At 37.7% G+C, this 15953-nt stretch overlaps 1 protein-coding gene across 1 annotated transcript in view; it reads left to right on the plus strand.

The window, feature by feature from the left end:
• The first annotated feature begins 3067 nt into the window (after positions 1 to 3067).
• The window catches only part of pcdh15b (protocadherin-related 15b), a 718592-nt gene continuing 705706 nt past the window's right edge, over positions 3068 to 15953 (plus strand). Inside the window, exon 1 of the mRNA XM_051923141.1 lies at positions 3068 to 3442. The gene's annotated coding sequence lies outside the window, so the exon portion shown is untranslated. The remainder of the gene's footprint in view (positions 3443 to 15953) is intronic.

The following is a 15953-nucleotide window of genomic DNA, read 5'->3' on the forward strand; positions in this document are numbered from 1 at the left end:
ACAATTACAGCCCAGGTAAGCAGAGAGCTGAGGAGACTTTGTGCCAGCAAAGCAGTGAATCCAGATGGAGTATCGCCACGACTGCTGAAGGCCTGTGAGTTGGAGCTGGGGAGTCCTCTACAGCGCATCTTCAACCTGAGCCTGGAACAGGGTATATACAGTATACTAGCCATCCCCCGTGGCTTTGCCTGCGTATTAGTGAAACAGGACAGTGAGGAGGGCCTTGCCCAACTCCCTACTTCTGACGTCACTCTTTCCCCTCTCCTTGGCCCACAGCCTCTGTCTCGGATTAGCGCGAATATATCGCTCCTGCAAGCAAACTATGATTCTTAGCGCAAAAGAGAAGTTGCAAAATCAACCGGAATGTTCAAGCCAATTATAGAAAAAAAAAAAGATCTAAATCTGTTAAGTAGTTCTCTTGTTCACTAACTAAGTGGAGTTAAGGTTACACTCTGAGGCAGACACGTGAGTGAGGAGGGCCTTGCTCCCCTCCCTGCAGCCCAATGAGTCTCTCTCGGATTCGGGCTAATAAATTGGTACCACAAATGAACTATGATACTTAGCGCGATGAGAAAGTCACAAAATCAATGGAATTTTCAAGCAAATTTTAGAAAAAAACCCGATCTAAATTTGTTAAGTAGTTTTTTCGTGAAAAGCGGACAGACATACAAACAAGTCTAAAAAACTATAAGAAATTTCGTGCTTAGACCATGAAATTTTTAAAACCGTTTCTTAGCAAGCACCTATGGGCCAAGGGTAACCTACATTCCAAATTTCAAGTCCCAAGTCCTGAAGGTTTGGGAGATTTCGTGATGAGTGAGTCTGTGGTATATATACACAATCCTGAACAGATATTCTAAAATAACTCTTCAAGAAAAGATTCAGGTTGAAATGACAGTCCAGGAAAATAAGTAATTTAAGTGATGGTGTAATTTTGGAAAATGTCAGCTGTACAAGATCAATTGTAATGTTTTCAGAATTGTTTTTCTTTTTTTTTTTTTCTTTTTTTTTTTTACAACACTTTGGTTTGAGTTCTACAGATCCTTATAATTCCTCAAAATGATGATGGCACTTTAATTGTGAAAGACACTGAACACGGCACATTCTACTATGGATAGCATTTATTTGAGTTCATGCCTTGGATTAAGTGAGTCTGAAAGTGGATGGATGAATTAAAAAAACAAAAGAAAGGAGATAAGAGTAAGAAGTCGAGTTGACTAAAGGAGAACCAGAGCTCCAAGAAATTGCCCTGAATAGGTGGATTGAGGCCAAAGGAAAAACTGCTGCATCTTTACGTCTGGGCTTTGAAGCGCTGATTTTAGGATATAATTACATGACCATGAATTGGGTTAAGTGGGTTTGAGAATATTATGGCTTGTATTGTACAATACAATCTGAACTATTGTAAGATAACACAAGTTGAGCTGAATGATTAGCATTATCCACCTTGAGTTGCTGATTCAGCACTACACTTCGAGCATTCACTGTGAAAGTTCTTTACCTTGCTTCAGTAGGAATTCATATGTATATGCAAGTAGACAGAAATCTGATAAAAATAATTTTAAAAAATGAAGGAGAGAAGATTAAGCAAAAAATAAGATGGCATAAGAAACAAATGGAAAGAATAACCTACAAGTAAAAGAAGTGAACCTAATTTTAGTAGAAAAGATATTTTGATTAAAATGAAAGGTTCCGTTTTGGATAAATCTTATGAATACATATGACATGAAGCTGCTTTGCCTTAAAGAAAATACTGCGCAAAGCACATTCCACTGTCTGAGAATTATGTTTTGGATTGTTCTTTATAGTTCAGTAGAAAATAGGCAGTTGTCCATAAAGTTACAGAGTATTGCTTAGTTACTACTTACTACAGTTTGCTATACAATATTCAATGTGTTATTTCATTCCTCAAATGACACATCAAATAGAATAGCTATCTTTTATAAATAACCCTAAAATTTTCAATGCATAGATATACAGTAGGAATAGCTTGCTTTTACTGGCTTGGCTGAAAAACCATGATTGGTTGTTATCGTCTTGTAAATGTATACATAATTTATTAACAGCCGAGTATTGCTCTTGGGAGCAAAGAATAATATGCAATTTAATTTTATAGATAATTATACACCATAATTTTTCACGGGTGCTTCTCTCCAAGGATCAGATACTTTCAACATATTGATTTTTTGATTTTATTATGCTCCATCAGCAAAGCAAATAAAGAATTACTGGGGTCATTCTAGGGCCAATGGGTGTCTTTCTCAGAGATATCTCACTCATTGAGTACACCAAATGAGAGGATTTTTCTCTTTAGGTGCAATAATGTACCACCTATAATAATAATAATAAAGAGCAGATAATTAAAATGGAAATACATGTATAGGATAATGTATTAATCATGTTTTGTTAAGCATTATCACAGACAAGATATCATTTTGATGTTACTAAATGCATATATGCAGTTCATGTTTGAAATTTTAATTCTAATAAATTAAAACTTATGCCAATGTAAAACAATTCTACATTAAAGATCGGTGCAACTATAATAACTTACAAGATAAAGCACTGCTCGGCTTTGGCTCTAGAAGGTAAACGACGCCTCTCTTTTAATTCAGTTTTACACAACAGACCGAGACCTCGTTTATTTCATTGCCAATTTTTACCGATAGTAGAGTTTCTCCGGTGGGATTTACCTAAAATACTAGGAATCACATTGGTAATAAGTTATTTATCAATGATACAATGGTGAAATATGCACATGCTTTCAAACAAACATAATCAGGCACAGACTTGTTATCAGCTGCCATGAAACCAATACAGGTGCATTATTCAGTATCCGTGTAATGCGAGTGTGCATAAATCTCTGTTTGGGCAGCTTTGCAACTTTTTTGGCTCCGGCATTCTAAAAAGTGTAAAACACTTGTATCATTCGCCGTCTCTTGGTGCTCACGGTAGCCAAACAGCAGATTAGCGTGGTCTGTAATGCCGATTTGCCCAGCTTCACCTTTCTCATCGACTCTAATAAGATTAGCGCTCCCACGTCATGTAGCGCCGCACACGTTCCCGCGGCTCAGCTCAGGCTCCCAGTTTACCGTCTGGAGCTTGAGCCGAGCGGCACGGGGTTGCGCGCTCCGTCAAGCAGAGAAGCACAGGAGGGGAAGCGGGAGGAATAGGAAGGACTCGATGGATTTTGACACGTTACAACACTAATCTGCGTCAGTTTCATTCTGCTCTTTCTGAAGGTACAAGAGAAAAATATCAAGTAAAAGGATGACTAATTACTGTTATTTCCAAGCACCAGCATTCTGTGTAACAGCTAGCCGCTGATAGAGGGCAGCAGAGCTTCTGATTTGCTGGATTGCCTGGGATGCTCTTGGTACTTAAAAGCAGTTTCTGTGCACGGCTATCCGGATAGGATTTACATGGCTTTGCAGCTAATATGGTAAGTCGTTGGATTTTGTCTTTTTCAGCATTTTCGATATTAGAAAATGAAAGCTCGTTGGTGAATCATTTAGGAAACACAACTACCAGCGGACAGTTTGGTGCCAAATAAACTGTTCGGTTACGCTTACGATTTTGCCCGACGGACGTTGCTATTTTGTTAGCCGATATTTTAAAGCCTACAGCACTACAAAAATAAACAATAAAAAGGATTACACTAGAAACAGACTAAATGCGTGTTTTGCTTGATTCTGTACAGGGTATACTGTGTACCTTTATGAAATACTGTTGGTATCATTTTATTATTATCCACCATCATTTGTCCACACTAATATACTTAACATTTTGAACAGAGTAAGTTCATATAAACTGTGGTGTTCTTTGCCTGGCGGTTTCGTTATTTTTCGGCAGCTTGCATTAAATTGTATTTGCATTTAATTCTGTAGTTGCTCAAGGCGAACAGTGTGCGCCGTCTCTGGAGCCGCTGTTCAGAAATGCTTCATCCAATTACTGTACGTGTTGCTCGTAGTTGTAATGCAATCTGTTGCCTAGGTGGGTAAACTGATACCATAAGACCCCCCATCCCCTTGCTAAAACTGCAGTTGATTGAGCTTCAAGGCGAAGAAAACAAGTGCTGGCACGGTGCGCATTATATGACTGCTGTTAACTTTCTGCGGTACTACAGCGCTGTCGGTCTCCTGCGTCCGCGAGGAGTACAGCAAAATTCCCAGAATGATGTCCCCTGTGCGGATCACCTGCTGCGAACTGTTTGTGTGTGCTCGCGTCTCTTTTCCTCCTGGACGCAGTCCAGGATCGTGAGAGGCTAATTGACGCCTTTATTAGCCGTGCCTTCCGCTTGGGTTTCAAGAAACACAATCCAGCTATTACCGACATGCCACGCGGACGTCTAAGTAACTCTGCTGTATCCAAAGCAGACACGTATTGAATTTTTGGTTGCCACGAATCCTGTCCTTGTGCCACAGTGTGCCCATCGCTAGCGGGCCCTGATAATGCAAGTGGACATTCAGTGAAATAAAACACCACCCCCCACCCCCATCACCGATCCTCTAAAGTCTTAAATCACCTGCTTGTAAGATTGTATAGCAGGGATGTGTCTGCTTTTCTGCAGATGTAATAACTTTCTGTATACCCAGTGGTCTGTGAAATGACAATGTAAAGTTTTTATTATTCGTCTACGGTGAAGTTATCATATTCTGACCTCTCGCTTCTCACTGGAGACTGCTCCCAATGTATTTCATCACAGTTTGGCGTATTAACCTGTTTAGATGGGATATAAATTAGAAATCGCAGTACTCCAGAGCTGAACTGTAATTGAAAGCTGTGGTTGATGCAGAGAGCAGTTCACTATTTTCATTTTCTGCCACAATGCCTACATCTACACATAGGTAATTAAACAATAAAGAGCTGATTACAGTCCTTTCCTTACTGCTATTAGTGTGCAAATGCTTCCCGTTGTGGCAGATGTTTTAGTTTTAATCATTTGTGAGTGTTTTTAGCAATGAACCTTTATAAAGAAATGCTTCACTGTGCATATCTGAATTAGTTTCTTATTGCAGGCCAGGAAGCATAATATTTAATGAGGTGCATCATCCTAATGGGGAATGTGGCTAATGAATGCTTTCTCTGTTCCGAGTGTTGGCCTGACTAGTGGGCAGCTGTCAGGGTGGGTAAGAAGCTTGCGTGTAGCAAAGTTTCTAATTTTAATATTGGATGGAATTAAAAGCCAGGCAGCAACAAACCAGTAATGCCCTTATACTTAATCCTAACAATCAGTTCTAGTTTTACTTATTATTCGTCAACATTTAGTTATTGTTAAGCTGCAGCTGATTATTGTCTTATTATCAGTCCCAAAACAACGTTTTACTGACCTCTCTGATTGATTGATTCCAAATATGGTTCATATACTGTATAGTTAGGATATAGCGGTTTGGATAATGGATCGATGGATAGTGCATGCGAAAAACAGAAGGATACATCTTCTGTGAAAGATAATTATAGTGCCTTGCTCAGTTGTTATCAGATTTCAATGACATGAACACCATAACTGAAAGATGAAGATTAAGTAGTAATGGCTACTTTTAGTAAGAAGCAGAAGAATCTTCATTTAAATATCCAAAACGTGTTGTGGTTGTGCTGTTGCCTCAGTGCTTGCGCCTCACATTTAGTTACAAGCTTGGGTGCTTTCTGGCTGCTCTCTACATGTTCTCTGATAGTTTAAGGCTTGCTTGAAGGAGTGTTGTGTTGTCTTGTAGTTCAAACACAAGTTGGTGACTTTAAAATGCCCTGGCTTGTCGTAGCATTCAAACAGGCTGGCACTCCCAGTTATAGTGTGTTTCTGCGTTCATATAGCTGATAAATGTATAGACTACAACTGCGTAGTGGGGTAAGCAGTCTAAAAAACTGATGGATGGGTAGATAAAGTACAGGAAAAGCAAGAAAAATTGTAGCCACAGGTTGCATTACAGAAAGACGAATCATGACTCTAAAGGTACATTACATTGATATGCAGAAGTAGTCATAATTCTGTTTATATATTCAAATACATGAATTGCAGTCTGCATATATTATGGACATAACGGCATATTGTATTAGGCATTGTTTGCTTTGAGCAACTACTAATGGACTGTTGAGAGTTTTTGATTATTTCAAGTACTCGTTCTTGTATAAAATGGGTTATACAGTAAAATCCGTCACTCATCTTCAGTCATACTGCAGTATTTTTGTGTACAGTATGAATTTTCTGAATAGAATAAGTATGACAATAAATTTAGTTTTTTGCAGACTCAGATCCTTGTGGAAATTACAAAAAATATTTCCACCGATGCAGTTTGAATTACAGAGTAACAATGAATTTCCATCCATCCATCCATTTTCCAACCCGCTGAATCCGAACACAGGGTCACGGGCGTCTGCTGGAGCCAATCCCAGCCAACACAGGGCACAAGGCAGAAACCAATCCCGGGCAGGGTGCCAAACCACCGCAGAACAATGAATTTGGGGGACTTATTTTGATACTCAAATGAGACTACAGTAATAGTTGAACAGTCATTCACTAAAACCCAATGCAAACAAACCACACTTTCACATCTTTAGGATTTTCAAAGAGTTGATTCATTGTGAAAAATGGCTTAATTTAATAATGCCAATGTAGGGACCGCACATATTTCTTGAAACTAAATACAGCTTAATATCATTTGCCTTTGATTACTTCACTTGGTTAGAAAAATATGTACCGTTATTAACAGTGATAGTTCTAAAACAAACCATTCTAGTGTTTGTTTTTGGATAAGGCAACAAATATGGTTAATGAAGGCAAAGCATTTTACTTATGAGCAGTACAAGATCCATCAATTATGTCTTCATTAGTATTTAACAATACCAATCAAAGTGGCGTATTGGTAATAATGTCTTAAAATATGTGTGTGTTATCTATGTGCCAAAAAATACAATTTAACAACATAATGCAGATTGCAAAATATTTAAGATAATCGGTTTTTCCTTAATTATATAGCACATATGGTTAATTTACTGTAACAGACATGCTAGTTTCATAGAGTGTATTTCTGTAGCAATTTTCTGGTTATTTCAACATTCTTTAGAATGGCAGTATAATAATAACATAATGGTAACATAATAAGTATATAAATGTGTATGGCAATATAACAATTTATACTACTTTCTTGGAGAAATACTTTTAAACCAACTAAAGGCTATGTTTATAACTGCAGTAGTAGGTTTAAGAGGAGGATTTAAAATCTTTCGCTTGAGGCTTCCTTATTATACTTTAAAGGTGCACTCGACTCGTTAGTACTTGATATAAATGAACAACATAGTTTTGTGCACCTGTAAGAGTAACCTGTGATCTGTTTCTATATTTTCACAAAAAGAAGTATTGTCTGAATCATCAAAATAATAACTTATGTACTAAGTGAGTGGAAGTCTAATGCAGGTACTCTGACAATCCTAGGTTCAAAGATAAACACATTTTGTGCCATAAACATATACTCTTAAATTTTATGTGTATTTTGAATAAAAAGTAGAGAAAATACATTTCTCATGCTTATTAAAGCCATCATACCTACACAACCAAATTATAAGAAGTGGGAAACTGCATACTGTAGATGGGTTTTTATGCACAATATGCAGGTAGGTGCAAAAATAAGTTTAAATCATGATTATCACACAAGGAGATTTCTTCAGATTAGGCCATGTTAAAAGTGGGGTCATCCAGGATCTTTTTATCCATATCATGAAATTTGACTGAACAAGTTGGTTAGGTGGTATGGTGAATATCCTTTACTATCACAGATGGACTGTGACAAAATTAAGACTTTGGTAAATACAGTATGTGACACATGAATTTAAATGTAAATAAATGTCAGGTTTTACATTTTAATTTATACAATGGAATGTCTGACACTTTAATGTAAATAAACTAACAAACATTTTGGCCATTTCAATGATTCATTTAATGAAGTGACATTTCATTGAACGTTTGGAAAATGCAGTGTAAGTAGTGTAGTCCCTAAAGTATATTTAAGGTTTGATTCCTTGAACACAGAAACAATAGGACAATGTCTGTTGAATTTCAGTCTGACATCATTGTGCTATACTGTTCAGAAAAGAATTACAAAGTGTAGGCACATAAAAAACATATTTTAGAAAGAACTTTAATGGTTAAAGTGAGGAGAATAAAAAATGGATGATTTGAATGCCAAAGTTGTCACAGCTGCAAAATCCTGTTGCAAAGCATACAGCGTAGTTTACTTAGAATTCCAAAAAAGCCTTTGATACAGCACCACATCAAGGATTAATATGGAAACTGAAAGCCACTAGCATCTGAAGTAACTGACAAAACTGTACTTGAGGTTGATTTATTGGCCTCAGACAAGGAATATGAATAAGTGGAAAATGTTCCAGATGGGCCAGTATCATTAGTGTACTCCCTCAGGGGGTCTATGCTTAAACTATTACTTCTTCTAATTTATGTTAATTACATTTATTCTGATAAAGTTAGTAAACTTGTGGAATTTGCAGATGATGCTAAAATTGAATGGGTAGCAAATATTGAAGAACTAGCAAAAAGAATGAAAGAAAAGGGTAATCCCATTTCATTATTGAAATGTGCAAACTATAATAACAGTACAAAATGGGAAATGCTATCTTGCAAGAAGCAAACTAAAAAGAATTTAGTGGTTTATAGATAGATACATACTTTATTAATCTCAAGGGGAAATTTACATACTCCAGCAGCAGCATACTGATAAAGAACAATATTAAATTAAAGAGTGAGAACAATGCAGGTGTAACAGACAGACAATAACTGTATAATATTAATGTTTACCCCCCCCCCCCGTGTGGAATTGAAGAGTCCCATAGTGTGGGGGAGGAATGATCTCCTCAGTCTGTCAGTGGACCAGGACAGTGACAGCAGTCTGTCGCTGAAGCTGCTCCTCTGTCTGGAGATGACACTGTTTAGTGGATGTAGTTGATTCTCCATGATTGACAGGAGCCTGCTCAGCGCCCGTCGCTCTGCCACAGATGTCAAACTGTCCAGTTCCATCCCTACAATAGAGCCTGCCTTCCTCACCAGTTTGTCCAGGCGTGAGGCGTCCTTCTTCTTTATGCTGCCTCCCCAGAATACCACTGCGTAGAAGAGGGCACTCGCCACAACCGTCTGATAGAACATCTGCAGCATCTTACTGCAGATGTTGAAGGACGGCAGCCTTCTAAGGAAGTATAGTCGGCTCTGTCCTCTCTTGCACAGAGCATCAGTATTGGCAGTCCAGTCCAATTTATCATCCAGCTGCACTCCAGGTATGCACACAGTCACCTCTGATGATCACGGGGTCAAGGAGGGGTGTGGGTCTCCTAAAATCCACCACCAACTCCTTGGTTTTGCTGGTGTTCAGGTGGAGTTTTATTCTAACTACTATTAAAACAAAAAATATTTCCATGTATTCATAGCCAAATAAAATAATGGCTGTCATTGAAAACAAAAAATATTTCCTCTGAATACAAAGTCAAGAATGTACAGTACAGTATTTTTTTTCTCGAATTCTTTTTTTGGAGTCAGCTTTAAATTTGAGCATTAATAACACCTAAGAATATAGCAGAACAATTCTCCAAGCTTTGATGAACCTCACTTATATTAAATTGTACCATAATTTATGTGGAGATTTGTTGATGGATCTTATAACTATAAAACCATCTTACAAATGACAAGGAAGGGTTCACTGATTTGAATATCATTGTCAGTATGACAGTTGTTGCTTTCCAATGTTTTCCTTTGCACAATGGGGAAGCTATTAAGTGTGCCCTCTGATGCCACATGCTGTGATTGCTCTTTAATCACTATAAGTTTCCTTTTGAGATGTTGCTGCTTTTTCAGTAGTTTGAAATATATTTTTAGCTAGATCTCACCACTTCTGTAGGAATGTGTGCTAACACTGTTTATTGAAGTACAATTTAGACATTTTCTGTTTTATCTGCCTCATTTTCAATTTTGTCTTATAAATACATTTGTATTTCTTTAATAAATACCGACAAGCTTTAGCAATAGGTAAGCAATTACTCATAATAATTTGGATTTCTGCTGTGAGTTAATATATGTTGGTGATAAAGAGTTCATTTGGAATGAAGATATGACACAGCAGGTTTAGAGGTGTCAGCAGTATTAGCTGCATATTTGGACTGCTTTGGATGCAATTAAAATGATAAATATGTAATAATTCTGTGGTGTCTGTTTTTAACATCTTTTTGTGTTCCATGCTTGCAGAGATTTGTAATCTGCTAAAATAATCTATTTGCAAATTTTTCTTCCCCTACTTTGAAATACTGATTAAGTACATAAGATTTATAGTGATAGGAACACATTAATTATCCCAGTTTTCATTTGCATCATCATACTAGTCACCGAGTTACTATGCTGGTTATTTCATATTTGTTGGGAAAAACAATTCAGCTGGTTAGCTCAGTTCAACCACTCTCTGTGTGATAAACTGAATGAAAAGGATGATGGTGATGATGTATTGCCATGATGAAAAATTAAAAAGGTTAGAAACTTAATGCTTCAGCTGTTGAAATTTCCTGGCATAGTGGTTAGGGCATTGAATATAAACTATTCATTTTTTGGTTCAGTTACTGCTTTTCATTTATCATGTGAACTATAGCAAGTTGTTTAAGATGGCTGTTCTCCTTAGTCATTCTGATTAAAGGAGTCTAACAAGTATTCTGTATTAACAGTAAATAATAATAACTATTAATAATACAGCAGATCATTCATGTTATACAAATGTACAGGTAGTCTTAAAATATTAGCTTGAATAATACTCTACTACTGGAAGAGGCAGGGTCTTTTATTACAAAGTCTATAATCTTTTAAATGATCTGCCTGCTACTATATGTGGTGCCTCATCAATCTCAACATTTAAATACCAAATAATTTTGCAAAAATGTTTAAACTTGACTACACTAAAGTTTGTGGAACTCAACCTATTATACAGTAATACCATAATTATGGACACTGGTAGTGTACCATAGTGAAGGATATACTGTATGGTTGAATGGGGTCACTCTGGTTTGTTTGAACTTAGTTTTCACCTAAACGTTAAACACATTTCCAGAAACCGTGCCTCAATTTCTCAAAACTCTAAAAACAAACCATAAAGAGTTAACTACTGTGTCAAAACTCTACAAATCTCTTGCAAAATGAAACACAGCACTCAAAACCATGTTCTGTCTTATCAAAACGGATTCCTTTCACCAAAACAATACACACAACTATTATATGTTTATGTCTTAAGGAGCATCAAAAAACACTGATGTGATAAATGCAAAACACTGCCATCAAAAGTGTTCATGTATGTTTAGGCCTCATGAGGCCCTGTTACATATTCGGATGCATACAAGTGAGTGGAAATAAGTTTAGTTTTTTTTTCGTGTTGTTGAAATGTAGGGTTGTTTGTCCCAAAATAGCATTTATAGTACTACACATACAGTATATGCAATACAAATGTTACCTATTTTATGTAGTATGTAGCAAAACTCAGTAATTTCACCAATGTAATATATGTACAATGAGAAACACTACAAAAAGTCAGTGTATAGATACAAAAGGGTAACAAAAGAAATATTTATTCATAACTGCAAGACAAAGTGTCCAGCTAAACAGACAAAAACAATTGCAAAATGCAATGAAATGGATCACTCTGCATCCCGCCTCTGATACTGGTCAGGCCAGAGGACCTCATCCACATCAGCTGTGATGTTTTCTCTGGCCAAGCAGCGGGGGAAAAAATGTGTGGCATGGCAGATCCATTCCTGGCGTTCATCACTTGCCTCCTCCATTTCCTGATGTATGCCACACGCTTGTGGGGTCTATGTTTGTACATTTGCAATCACCATGCTAAAAAGAATTCCTCTATTGGATTTAGAAATGAGGAATATGGTGGAAGGTACAGCACTACACTACTAAGTCGCAGACCTGAGTGGCCCCGTGGAAACTTACATTATCCTAAAAGACAATGAAGGTGGGCTACTCTGGTTCCTCTTCCTGTGGGAGGATGAGGATATTTTTGACTTCGTCAAAGAATGTTAGCAAACAGGGAGTGTTATAGGAACCAAGTTGTGCATGGTGATGTATGAGCCCACGCTGAGCAATAGCAGCACTCATGATGACATTTCTGCCACAGCGCCCAGGGACATTTACAACGGCATGGTTGCCAATGATGATCCTCCCCTACCACCTGGTCTTTTTCAGGTTGAACCCTGCAAGGTCAAAGAAGATATATTCATAGGGAACAGTACTGGTGTCAAGTTCAAGCATTCTTTGAAAAGGGAGGATGAGCATATCAGACAAAGGCCTACATACAGGAACACTGAGGTACATAGTGACATATCTATACAGAGAACTAAGAGGATGCTCCACTCACATGCACGTATTGGTATCATTGCTCATTCACTCAGTCAAAGTTGCACTCATATGGAATATGATATACTCGCTTCCTCAACTGGTGTTGATTCAAGATACTGTTGATTGTGGACAGCCGGAGCTGATCAATGTTTGAGAAACTGATATTGTCTCCTAGGACACTATTTCAGTTTTCCCTCAGAGTGATGGCATTATTTTCCAAAACAATGTTGATTATGGTGATTTTCTTGTTATAGTGATAACCATAAGTGATAGCAAACTATTGTCCGATCTCCAACCTTCCATTTTTGTCTAAGGTTTTGGAAAAGGTTGTTTTGGTTCAGCTTCAGGATCACCTCAAAAAATTCAATCTGTTTGAAAAATTTCAGTCTGGTTTCCGAACTTCTCACAGCACAGAGACAGCCCTGATTAGAGTCGCCAATGACCTCCTGATGGCTGCTGACCATGGCTCTCCATCACTCCTTATCCTCCTGGACCTTACAGCTGCATTTGATACGGTAGATCATAATATTCTCCTTCATCATCTTCATTATACAATTGGACTTTCTGGCATTGCTTTCGAGTGGTTCAAGTCCTATCTTACAGACAGGACTGAGTATATGCCCTTGGGGGATGCTAAATCTCATACCCACACTGTCACCTGTGGAGTCCCACAAGGATCAGTCCTTGGGCCGACCGTCTTTAATATCTATATACTACCCATGGGTCACATCATCCGCAAGCATGGAGTTTCATTTCATTGCTATGCCGATGATACGCAGCTCTATGTGAGACTGGATTCGACTTCTCTTACACCTTCATCAACTTTTTCCTCTTGCTTGGATGAGATTGAGGCCTGGATGTCCAAGAACTTCCTCAAGCTGAACAGCACCAAAACTGAAGCTCTTTTAATTGACACCCCCCATCAACTTCGTTCCTCTGTAAATTGTATTTCCTTTTCTGACTGTACCATTACCCTCTCCCCTTCTGTTACAAATCTGGGTGTCAAGTTAGACTCCCAATTGTCTTTTGATATATATATATCACCTTTGTAAAATTGCATTCCTTCATCTCCGAAACATAGCCAAACTCCGTCCTATACCTCTCCCTCTGTGATGCTGAAAAGCTGGTTCATGCCTTTGTCTCATCCAGACTGGACTATTGTAATGCACTCCTCATCGGGATACCCAACAAGAGCTTTCAAAAGCTCCAACAAATTCAAAATAGTGCTGCAAGATGCACATTTTACTGTATAGCTACTGTATGTAAGTGTAAGACAAAACATTACACTATAGGGTACATTTATGTGAGCGCCATAGGTATCCATAGAAACCATAAAGTTATGGCATACTGTAATTACTGTAGAGAGTACTGTAAAACTTCTCAAGTGGTTACTTAACTATTCCCTTTTCTAAAAGCCTGGAAAACCTTTGGCTAGACTCGCAGCCCAGCTTCAGTCATGGTTAGGCCATGATTGATTATATGGTCCACCAAAGTTGCCGTGTATTTCACTGGAAGAAATGGCTTGCCTTTGCCTTCCTCTTCCTGGATTGCTTCCACTGCCTGCTAGGCCTCCCCTTACTCTCACTCTTCCTCTTCCTCTGTGTTCGTACTGCTCCATATTCTTGCCTAACACACTGTATAAGTCACTTAAGGCCTCTTTTATACTCTAGAGACATGACTGAATTGTTCTTCCAATTGAGTTTGCAAAGGTGCAACATGAGTGAGACTAATTGGTAATCAGGGTGTTGCATTTTGAAGGCTAGTGTTTCTAGGTGAACAAAATGTGCTAAATGATGCAATTTGTATTCAGAGATTTGCAAAACTGTGATTTAGAATAATATTTGAGTGAGATCAATGGAAATACGCTTTGAGTTTCACAGTTTGGAGTCATGCTGTTGATACATGAGCGTCACATTTTCAGAATTGTGCACGTAGTTCCATTTCTTGTGTGTATAAAATGGGGAAAACTGTAAGCAAACAAGCTAAACCATATGAAGTCAGCACCACCAAACAGATTTTGATGGCCGAGAAACTCAGAAGAAGCAAGGGGCTGATCTTACACTTGCCCAGTTTCATCTGCTATCGGTTATTTTGTGTTTTTTGCTTTAGCTGTTGTTGGGATGTTTATCATTTGGTAGAATGCAATTTGTTGTCTTGTGATTTTTGTCATATAAAGAATTTTGTCTGTATTAATCTTGTGCATTGTTTGGCTGATTATGTTGCATTAATCAATGGGCCCAATATGACTATTTTGTCATGATGTTATGGGATCTGTTGGATGTGGTCATTTTTCCCCACTATGAAAATAACCTTGCCCAAATGACTGTCAGCTCTGCTACTCATTTTGGAAAACCTAAACTCTGCCATTTTGACATTCTTTTTTTCGTAGATTTTATTATTTGAATGTGCAGAGGCACAGGCAATTTCTTTGTATTTGGAACATGTTTAATTAATGAGCCTCTATATTTCTATTAAATCTGTTCTTGACACTGTTTGCTTTTTTCAGCACACTGGTGTTTGTACCCATTAGGAATTAAGCAAGCTCTTGTGTGGTCTAACTTTTTTTTATAACAGTGTTTAAGCTTACTAGGTTTTCAGGTACAATGGGGAAGAGGAATGGATTTATTAATCAATTATCAGTTTTGCTTATGATAAAAGAAAATAATTAATAAAGTATTTTCATCAGATTTCCACTTTATTTTCCTTACCTCTTTCTGCAAATTGGGATACCTGGCTAATAGACCCATATCAAGGTAGGTGAAACAAACATATTTTAAGAAACAGAAAAACACAAGAATTTTAAAAATCATAACTTATACACTACAGTAGATCAACATAAAAGATGAGATACAAGAAAGATAAGACAAACATGTAACACAGAGGAGCCTATTCTTAGTTAATGAAAAAGCTTTCTAGTGATACCTGATTTTTACAAGCTTTTCTGTTTAGTGTTTCTCTCTCGGTGGAGTGGACTCTTTGTCTTTGCTACATGCTTCTTCTTTCATGGTGTTTTGTTGTCTTCACTTAGCTCAGTTTTGGGTATTAGGCTTCTGGAAGGTCATAGAAGCAGTGTTACACATTCTGAAACACAGACGTTCTGTGCTGAGATTCTCTTGTTAAAACATGTGCTGCTTCTCCCAAACTTGGTTAAGTTTCACTTCCAGTTTAAAGGAAGGTGTAACCTCTGCTAATAGGATCAACTGTCACATAATATATGAGTCTGTGCTTGTTAATAGTTGCATGAGTATGGCCATGAGAGTAAGCAAGAGTTCATCTTCGGGTTAAATCCCCGAAATGAATATGTTTCTAGGTGCCTCTTTATCTGTCACAAATCTGCAGAGATATCCACTCACCTCTGGTTATCAAATGAAATTCTGATTGCAAGCTGACCAAATATCATGGGTGAGTAGACCTGTAGCACAGCTAAGCAACTTCATTATCCATTCAGAATGCAAGTTCTGGAGATGTAGTTGGCATTGCACATCACAATCATATCTGTTCTTACATCAGAGAAGTTCTTTTGTGCTGGTGAAAGTCTAGGTAAACAGGACAATGCCTTATATCCTTCCATGGTATT

The sequence above is a fragment of the Erpetoichthys calabaricus genome, chromosome 2 (assembly GCF_900747795.2).
Source record: "Erpetoichthys calabaricus chromosome 2, fErpCal1.3, whole genome shotgun sequence".
In the NCBI taxonomy this organism is placed as follows: Eukaryota; Metazoa; Chordata; class Cladistia; order Polypteriformes; family Polypteridae; genus Erpetoichthys; species Erpetoichthys calabaricus.